The following is a 10,147-nucleotide window of genomic DNA, read 5'->3' on the forward strand; positions in this document are numbered from 1 at the left end:
CCTGACGCTTCTGGATGCCTGACGCTGATAGAGCGCGCAGTTCACCCGGGTCACCGAGGTTACCAATTTCTTACACGCACTGGGCCCTGGCATGCAAATTTAATACAACAATGACATTTGGGTGAACCGGGTGATGATTTCTTTTTCTCCTCCTGCACGCTTCTATGAGCAATTAAGGTTTGGCTTCACACCTCTGCTTACCATGTACCCGACTTACCACAGGCACAATACTTATGACAGATCTGGAGCTAGTAGACAGGGGACCTAGGAAAAATACCCTTTATAAATCAGAACATACTTATCCACAATTTTCTGTAAAATGACCACAGACACCTGATGAAGTTAAAAGTTTTATATAGAAGTTCAAAGAGAATATGCCAAGGCAATAAGCGATATGCAGAATAACACGTCAATCATCAAAATCAAAACCACTAGGTAACTATGAATTAAAACTAGGACCATTTGAGTATATGGGAAGACTAAAGGTAGGAATTTAGAACAGAACTAGTCACTGCAACTTTATACTAGGACATAGGATATGAATGGGACCTAAACATGTACTTAACCAAAGTTCTTTAGACTATTCTTGCTAAGTTCACCGCAATCATACTAAAGGAAAGGGAAAATTGGAACATACTAATAAATTCGACAGTTCAGCAAAGTTCTAAAGGAAGGGAGAGATGTGGAACAAATCTAATAAGCAAAACATATATGATTTGGTATTTCAGAAACAAATATCAAAGTCAAAAATATTCCCTTAAGGAAGAGAAAAAGATATGAGTCTAAGTGAGAGAAGACTATGAGAAAACGCAAACCCACAGTTTATATTTACCTAAATTGGAGTGAGGACTAACCCTGGCCACGGGTCAGTTTGGAAAAGACGGGGACAAGGACCCTCAAGGATTTGGAATACCAGAATGCGAGCAGGTACAGCCCACGGACAGTTCAGGACAGGATACCCCTCAGGTTTTGGGTCAAGACTGGGCCTCCCAGGGTACGACCAACACCTACAGCTTCGGACAGCAACGCCTGCGTTACCCCTCTCCTGCAAGTAATCCGCCAGCAACCCCGATTGGGTTTTCGAATTTCCCCAGCAAAGTGCTTCGCCAGTACTTAGGATTATTTCCACCCCTTAGGAGTTTGTGGAAAGTATGGACAGAGTGCTCCGCAGCACTCTCAGATTGAGCACCTATAGAGTTCGTAGGGTCAGTGACAGGTCTGCTACTCGGACAAGTCGGACAATTTTCCTAAGCTAAACTAGGGCAGTTATACTGTTTTGTGGTCCCTCAGACCACCCACTAATGTTGCAAGTGACAGTTTCCCACATTATGATTGGTCAGGAGAGGTGGTGCGGTCATTACCACCTCCTAGAATTCGACTTTCTCACCCTCAATATTATAATTTTCCTACCCGCCCCTTGGGTTCACGTTCCCATGCATAAGAATACAGCAATACAGTAAAGTTCATAATAGGTAGCAACAGAATTGCTTCTTCCAAGGTGAGATTTGGTCTTCCCAGAGAGTTTCTCAGGCGCATTGTGCTTCAGGAGCCAGCTGGCTTGTTTCAGCTTCTGCGCAGTAGAGTTTCTCCCTGGTCACATGTTGGAGCCCAGCAGACCCTCAAGTATGGCTCCGCTCCCGAATTTCCCAGCCCCAGAGACGCGGTACATGAAAAGTAAGCGAAAACAAATTAAAATCACATATAAAATGATCACACTGTATACCATGATAAAATTCTAAACATCCCTTACTTTATAATAACTATAGCGTTACGGTTTTAGTGCGAAAGGACAGATAGGCTGAAGCAGCTGTAGCAAGCACAGAGCGTGGTAAAAGACAAGCGGCCATGTTTGCAACAGTGCGCATGTGCAATAGATTCCCTCCAGAATGCGAGTGCGTCACATCACATGGGTATGACCGACGCATGCGCAGACTGAATTTCAGCGAAGCAGCCGTTTCTTTAGTGCAAGCTTCGTTAGTATGGAAAAGACATACAAGCAAGCATCCTGGGGACACCCGCGTGTTTGGGAAGACGCATAATAAATGACGAATAACTGGATTAATATGATTATACATTAGGCGAGGTTCTTGTATGTGAGCAAGGCGCTTTACGTGCGAATCCTTGCTCCATCAATCCCCTCTTTGATGATATTTACTATCATCACCACATAAAGGAAACAGATGCCAACTTTTTCATTCATCCACATCACTCATTTGGATTTCAACAAACTTATTGTTGATTTTTCTTTCAGCTTCTCTATGAGAGTGGTGATTTTTCACCTTTTTGTAGACTTCATTCCTTAATTCTTCTAATTCTAGTTCATCAATATTTCTCTTCACCCCCCTCTTATTTACTTGATACTTCTTTTTGCATTTCTGGCATTTGCAGCAGATGAAAATGATCAATACAACCACACCTATCACAACTATTGGCATCAGTATTTTCCACAAAATATTTCTACCTAGGTTAGAAAACCAACTACCTATAGAGGAGAGACCTCCAGTCAGTCTCGTCCAGGCACTGTCAACCTCCAATGGTTTGAGTTCTTTTTCCAAATTAGTTATGTTCTTCACATATTGCTTTAATTCGATACTTTTATCAGGAATGTAAGTGCAACAATGTTGCGCTTTCAGCATTCTACAGACTCCGCCCTCTTTTGCTAATAGGGTGTCAAGAGCAAGGCGGTTTTGCAAAACCATTGATCTGATCGCAACCATTTCAGTATTGACCATCAGGAATCCAGCAGCAGTGTCTGTTGATAACCGGTCCACTACTGTAGACAATTTGCAGATTCTATGAGTGTTCAGAACTACCCCCATTCCAGGTATCAGTGCACTAAAAATATCACCTATAATTTCACCTACACTCTCACGTTTACTACGCACTAAGCCATTAGTCTCTTCATCGCTTCCAGCTGCATTATTCACATGGTATATTTTCGGGAAAACAATGCCAAAGTAGCAGCTTCCATACCAGTGGTCCGGTAATTTGAAATAAGCCTTGTTCCCACATATATAATATATTCCGGGAAACACAGGTTCTGACCCATTTTTGAAACCCCAACCTCCAATTACCTTGTAATTATGTTCACACTCGCTGGAACCGATGAATACATTGTTATAGTACTCTGTCTTTTCCCTATGGATACAGAGTTTCCCTTTTCGTTCAAAATCCAACAACAAGGCAGGATTAGCTTCGCCTTGCGAGGTGTTATCCATGTGCTCAGCCCACTTAGGGACTCTATCCTTTTCGTCATTTGCCTTCTTCTGAAACTTTTCTCTCCTTCTGTCTGCCATCTTTATAAACATCTTTTCCTGCTCTTGCAGAGAACAGGTCAGATTAGCTTGTCTTGCTGCGTCTAAATCTATGTTGCCTATAGTCAGAAAATATTCTCCCATATAACGGGTCACTTCACTCCTAACATGCACAAGGTTCAGGTGTCCTCTAATGGGAAGTTCAGAAAATACTACGTCAGCATTTGAATAATAGTACTGCAAAGTGCTCCTATGAAACAAGCTAGCTAATATACTACAGGAAATTCCATAGGTTAAAGGTAGATGGTGATATGTCACGCCTTCAGCCACTGAGGTTGGTAGCTTCATGCAGACATAACAGTCCTCTATTTCCATAGCTTCTACGTAATGTACTAACAAGTTAGCAAAAACATTTAAATGCGTCCTGTTTCTCATTTTGTGAAAGTGTAGTCCATCCTCATCTGATGCTTCTAAAGTAGGTCGTGTGTGTGTCAGACTCACTTGTTTGTCACGTCTTTCTAAGCTTCGTGGTGTCTCTGCAGTCTGTACTGCCCCTACGACTACTGCTTCTGGTTCAGTAGGGGACAAGTTAGGATTTTTACTTATCATAAAAGGTAAGAAAACGGTTAGTCCTATCCACATTACTATTAGCATAGCTATACTACATAAGCATATTTTACAACAGGTTTTGCAACACCCAAATCTGGACCTTCCAGAGACATTCGAATCAGACATTTTAGCTTACAGGTGGCTTTTGCTACTTTTCTTCGTTTCTTTGTACCAGAGGCTCACTTCGAGGCTCTCTCAAGGAGGGTCTTCGTCAGAACTCCGATCAGTGATGGACTCTTCGTCACTTTTGCCACTGTGGTGGGGCTCATCAATTTCCTCCAACACAAAGTAAGTCCATTCAGGGCTCCGATACAGTCGGTTCTGTTTCTTTACTCTGTCGCTCTTTCTTAGCGACTTGCCTCGGGCTGCCTTTCTTTCACTCTCAGCCCTTTTTCGGTCTTTCAGTTTTTCTTCGACTGTCTTTAGTCTGAGCCTCAGTCTTTTGACGTATCGGGGTGCACTTCTACCTCCGTGCCTCCCAGTAGTTGAGGAAACTTGGCCTTCCTCGTGCACTCTTTTTACTTTTTGTTGTGGCACTTCTGTTTCCCTACCTGTCTGACTAGTTCCAGGTCTTTCATCTATTTCTTCTGCCTGGTCCCTAATCTGATCCTGTTCAGGTTCAAATCGTACTTGCTTTTTATTTTCGGTTGATTTTATTTCGGTTTCCTGAACACGTTGGTCTATTTCTATCTGTTCCTGTTCATGCTCTTCGATCTCTTCGTTTTCTTCTGCATGAACGTCAGCTCTAATTATTATCTGTCCCTCTCCAGACTCCGGAGTTTCAGGAGGAGTCTCGATGTTTTGATCTGACCCTACTTGGCCTATTTCCTGATCAGGTGTGATGTGATTCTCGTTGACCTGACCTTCTCCTTCTTCTATTTCTAGCTCACCTGGGCTATCCCACTCACTGTCTAAGTAGGAATATTTCCTGGTTCGTATTGGATCATGAACCTGGTCGTCGGCGGGGAACCACTCAACGTCTCGACTTGTGCTCGGCAGTTCGATGTCAGCTAGCTCCGGACTCTCCTCCTCGGAAGCCTCCTCAGCTGCGCTGCCTTCAGCTCCAGTCGCGTTTTCTCCAGTTACCCGCTTCGTGTGGCTGGCGTGGATCCACTTCGGTACACCAGCACACTTTACAGCAGTTGTAGTGACGAGGATCACTTGTCTTGGCTTTCCCCACCTCGGTTTCAGGCAACTGCTCCGGGTGTGTTTCTTTAACGCCACCCAATCTCCTGGTTGCAGTTTATGTGCTGGAGTCTTTGGCCATTCGTCAGCTGTCTCTCCAATCTGCTGAGAGAGAGAACGCACTTGGTCACCCAGCTGCTTGCAGTATTCTAATACCATATCATCAGAAATGCTTAGCAGTTTGTGTCCGGGTACCCATGCCTGCCGCATCACTCTTCCCATTAACACTTCATGGGGGCTCAGGCCAGTTTTTCAGTTCGGGATACTTCTCAAACTCATCAGCACAAGGGGTAAAGCCTCTATCCAGTTCATCTTTGTGGAATCACACATTTTGGCCAATCTGGATTTCAGGGTGCCATTTATTTGCTCCACTACCCCAGAAGCCTCTGGACGGTAGGCACAATGCAGTCTTTGCTTCATTTTGAATGCTTTACAGAGTTCCTCTAGGACATCGTTGGCAAAATGCCCACCTTGGTCCGTTTCGATTGTCTCAGGAATTCCGTACCTAGGTATCAACTCCCTGAGCAATAATTTTGCTGTAGTTAGGGCATCATTTTTCTATGCGGGATAGGCCTCCACCCACCGGGAGAATAGGCAAACTATGACTAATATGTATCTATACCCTTGACACCTAGGCATTGTTATAAAGTCTGCCTGCATTCTGACAAAGGGACCTACTGCCTTTCCAATAGTACTCTGTTCTACTACAGTCCTTTTTCCTGCATTGAATTGCTGACACACTAGGCACCTCTGGCAAAGCCTTTCCGCCTGGTTCCTGAATTTTGAATTATAGAACACCTTGTCAAACACCCGACACATTGCGTCCCTTCCCATATGTGTTGGTTCATGTATCATTCTGATCATGGGGTCTATCAAGCTATCAGGCAGTACAGGCACCCCAGTCGAGTTTACCACCACACCATCATCTCTCAATTTGCACCCATCTGCTGCCCACCTGCCTTTTTCTTGCCTGTCTGTTGCCTGTTGCAAATCCTTTAATTCTTCCCACGTTGACACATTCTCAAACAACATAAGTTGGCAGCTGGTTCCACCCCACAACGCAATTTGGAGGGACATTTGGTATCGGGCGCAAAATTGGGCAATTTGGTCAGCGTACCTATTACCGGCGGGCACATCATCATTTCCAGATTTGTGAGCCGCGCACTTGACCACAGCCAATTCTTTGGGCAATTGGATAGATTCCAGTAAGTTATGCACCACCTTTCCATTTCTGATAGGGGTGCCTGAGGAAGTCATGAATTCTCTTTGCAACCACAATTGGCCGAAGTCATGAACAACCCCGTAACAGTACTGGCTGTCGGTGTAAACAGTTATTCTTTTGTTCTTACCCCTCTTACATGCTCTTGTTAGCGCAATGAGCTCTGCCACTTGTGCAGATTTCACTTCGCATAGGTAAGATGCTTCTATGGTTTCCGTCAATGTGACCACAGCATATGCAGCACACAGTCTTCCACTTTCATGTCTTAAACACGAGCCATCTACGAAGACGGTAAGATCTCCATCAAGTAATGCTATCTCACGGATGTCAGGACGGGGCTTAGTACTGAACTCAGTTAAATCGATGCAATTATGTTCCCCTCCCTCTTCAATTTCTACATCCAGAGGAACAGGTAACAGGGTCGCAGGGTTTAGGACATTGCACCGGGAAATGGTTACATTTTCAGCACCAATCAAAATTCTCTCATACTTAGTCAGCCGACTAGGTGTGAGGTACTGGGTCTTAGTTCTAGTCAGTAGGATTACAACAGAATGAGGAACATATACAGTGACGTGATGTCCCATGACAATGTTCTCACTCTGTTCCAGACTGACGCAAGTAGCAGCCACTGCTTTCAGGCAACCAGGTAATCCGGCAGCCACCGGATCTAGGGTGGCCGAAAAATAGGCCACCGGCCGTCTAACTAATCCATGCTCCTGGGTCAGGACTGAAAGAGCACAATTCTCTCTCATGTCACAGAATAGCTCAAAGGACTTAGTGTAATCAGGCATACCCAATGCAGGAGCGGTACATAGGCAGTTTCTCAAAGTTACCCAAGCGTTCATGCTTTCACTGTCCCAACTGACGGGGTCTTCTACTCCTTTCTTGGTCATTTTGATCAGGGGTTTTGCTAGAGCTGCAAATCCTACAATCCATTGTCTGCAGTAACCCACAACTCCTAGGAACATTCTCACCTCTTTCTGAGTTCTGGGCAGTTCCATTGCTTTAATTATTTTGATTCTTTCTGAGGTAACTTTCCTGATTCCTTTTTCTATCTGGTGCCCCAGATACTTCACTGAGTTCTTACAAAATTGTAACTTGTCAGGCGACACTTTATGTCCTCCTTTTCCTAGGTGATTCAGCAAGGCAATTGTGTCGGTAACACAGTCCGTCTGGGTTTTAGATGCCACTAATAGGTCATCTATGTACTGCACCAAAACAGACTCTCTCGGCAGCACTAGGGTTTCAAGGCACTTCTTTAGTATCTGGTTGAAAATCGATGGACTTTCGGTGTACCCCTGGGGGACACGATTCCAGACATAGATATGACTGTCAAATTCAAAACTAAAAAGGAACTTGCTTTCTGGATGCAATGGGATGGAAAAGAATGCATGGCACAGGTCGATGACAGTGAACCATTCTGCATTCCAGGGAATCTGATATAGTATCACTGCAGGGTTGGGCACAACAGGACAGCAAGGCACAACAATTTGGTTTACCGTGCGCAAATCTTGCACCACCCGGTATTTTCCACTAGGCTTTTTTATCCCAATGATAGGTGAATTACAGGGACTGCTCATCACTTCCTCTATTATTTCTGCTTCGAGCAGCCTGGTAATCTCAGTCGCTACTCCTGCTTTCACTTCTGCACTCATTTTGTACTGTCTGGTTTTGGGGTATACAGCATTCGTTTTTATTGTTATTTTAACTGGGTCCACATTTGCCATTAAGCCTACATCCTTTCCTGTGAAATCCCACACTTCGGGTACTACTCTTAACTGGAGCTCTTCAGGTAAATCCTCATCTGTTAAAGGTTTAATATCAGAATCTTGCCTGACCAACATCAGTTTGTACAGACCATCTTCATCGGGGGTCTGAATTTCGACGCCCTTTGGTGTGCAATAGATGGTACAATTCATCTTGCACAGCAAATCACGTCCTAGCAGGTTCACAGGACTGGAATCACAGACCACAAATCTGTGCATTTCTTTAAAATTTCCTATAGAAATTTCCATTGGTTCAGTTACTGGAGTACTTATTATTTGATTGGAGACACCCACTACTTGGATCGCTTCTCCCGAGAGGGGTAGGTTAGGAACATCCACTGTTCTTACAGTAGATCTGGTAGCACCAGTGTCCAACAGAAAGGTGACGTCTTTTCCTTCAACCTTTCCTTCAATGTATGGTCCAGTCTGGTCTACCGGTAAGGAGGCGCCAAGCACGCACTCCTCGTCCTCCCCTCTCAGGCCCCGTCAATCTTGATCTTCATAGAGGAAGGTATCATTTAACAAATACTGTGGAATGACTGCATCTCTTTCATTCTCGACTTCCCATACTTCCGCCCTCTCATTCTGCTGACCCTGATTCTTAAAATTTTGTCTAGGAGCGCGAGGTACTGGAGGTAATTTTACCTGTTGCTGGTTCTTTCTTGTCCCCTCTTTCTGCACCTGTGGATTTAAACCATTTACAGGGGCATTACCGGCCTGCAGGTGTGGACACTCGTCTCTCCAATGCCCTAGCTGGCCGCACCCATGGCACAGAAACTTCTTCATAGCCTCTGCCCGACTCATTTTAGCTCGGGGCTTCCCTCCTCCCCCAGCAGTGGCATTCTGAGCATTATTATTAGAATTTAATTTACTTAACTGTTTTTCCTGCTGTTCAGCTAATTTCACCTGTGCCCACATTACCTTTTCCTTGAGAGCCTTCTTTTTATTTTCAATTTCATCTTCGCAATATTTTGCGTATTTCAAGACATCATTTATAGGTTTTCCCTGCCAACTGATTTTATTATCTCGAATCCATTGTGATATTTCAGGCCTTAATCCTAGCACAAATCTGTAACTGAAATGGGTCATGTCTTTCATGTCTACATTATCGATACCACTGTAAGTTTTGAATACTTGCAGTAACCTTTCATAAAAGGAATGGACAGTTTCATCGCGTTCTTGGGTGGTTCTATCTATTTTGGTCCAATCTGTTTCCTTTGCGGGCACCTTTTTCTTGAGGTAGTGTATGACTTGTTCATACTTCCTCATTACTTCAGGTGAGGGAGCTCCGGTTTTGTCGTCTCTTGCATATTCCTCACTGGGCCAATCAATTTCAATTTTGCAATCGGTCCACAAATCTACAGGAACCACAATGTCGAAAAACCCATCCAGGTCTTTCAAAAGACATTTCTGAACTTTTACGAACCGCTCGACCTGTCTGTACCAGTCGACTGGTTTCTCCCGTAATTTCGGGAAGTCATTAGTAAATGACACAATATCCTGTCGGGACCAAGGGACATGGACATATTTTCCCCCCGGGACCTCTCTCATGGGACACAGTTTTTCTGCGGGAGTTACTTCTTTCAGTACATATTCTGAAGCTTGTGATTTCGCTCTACTGTCTTCCTTTTTCTTTGCCCACCGGGTTCTCCACTTTCCTACATCCCCCCATTTCTGTAAGAGTTTCAGTAATTCTTTTATTTGGATCTGTTTTCCCATTACATTTAAGCTTTCCAAGTCTTTGTCAGAAAAATCTACTCTGTAGGGTTTCTGAAGAATTTTGGAGCGACTGATATCTATCCCCATTTCTGTGGCAGTGTCCAATAACCTTTCATGGAGCAACCTAGCGTTTCGGGTAAGGTTTTTACTGATGAACAGCAACTCTTCTTCACTGAAAGAGTTCAGGCGTTCCACTCCCACATTTCCAGCCATCATCTCTTCTATTTCTATTCTCAATTTATATATTTCTAATGCTTTGGGTTGGGGAGTGGTCTTTTTCTCCAGCTCTTTGGTCCATCTGTCTAATTCTTCTGGGGATACTACTGTGGCACTCCTAATCCCCGTCGTACTCCCAATCAGAACCTCTTTTGCCTTATTCTGACTTCTGGATCCTG

The sequence above is a fragment of the Lissotriton vulgaris genome, chromosome 10 (genome assembly GCF_964263255.1).
Source record: "Lissotriton vulgaris chromosome 10, aLisVul1.2, whole genome shotgun sequence".
Taxonomy (NCBI): Eukaryota; Metazoa; Chordata; class Amphibia; order Caudata; family Salamandridae; genus Lissotriton; species Lissotriton vulgaris.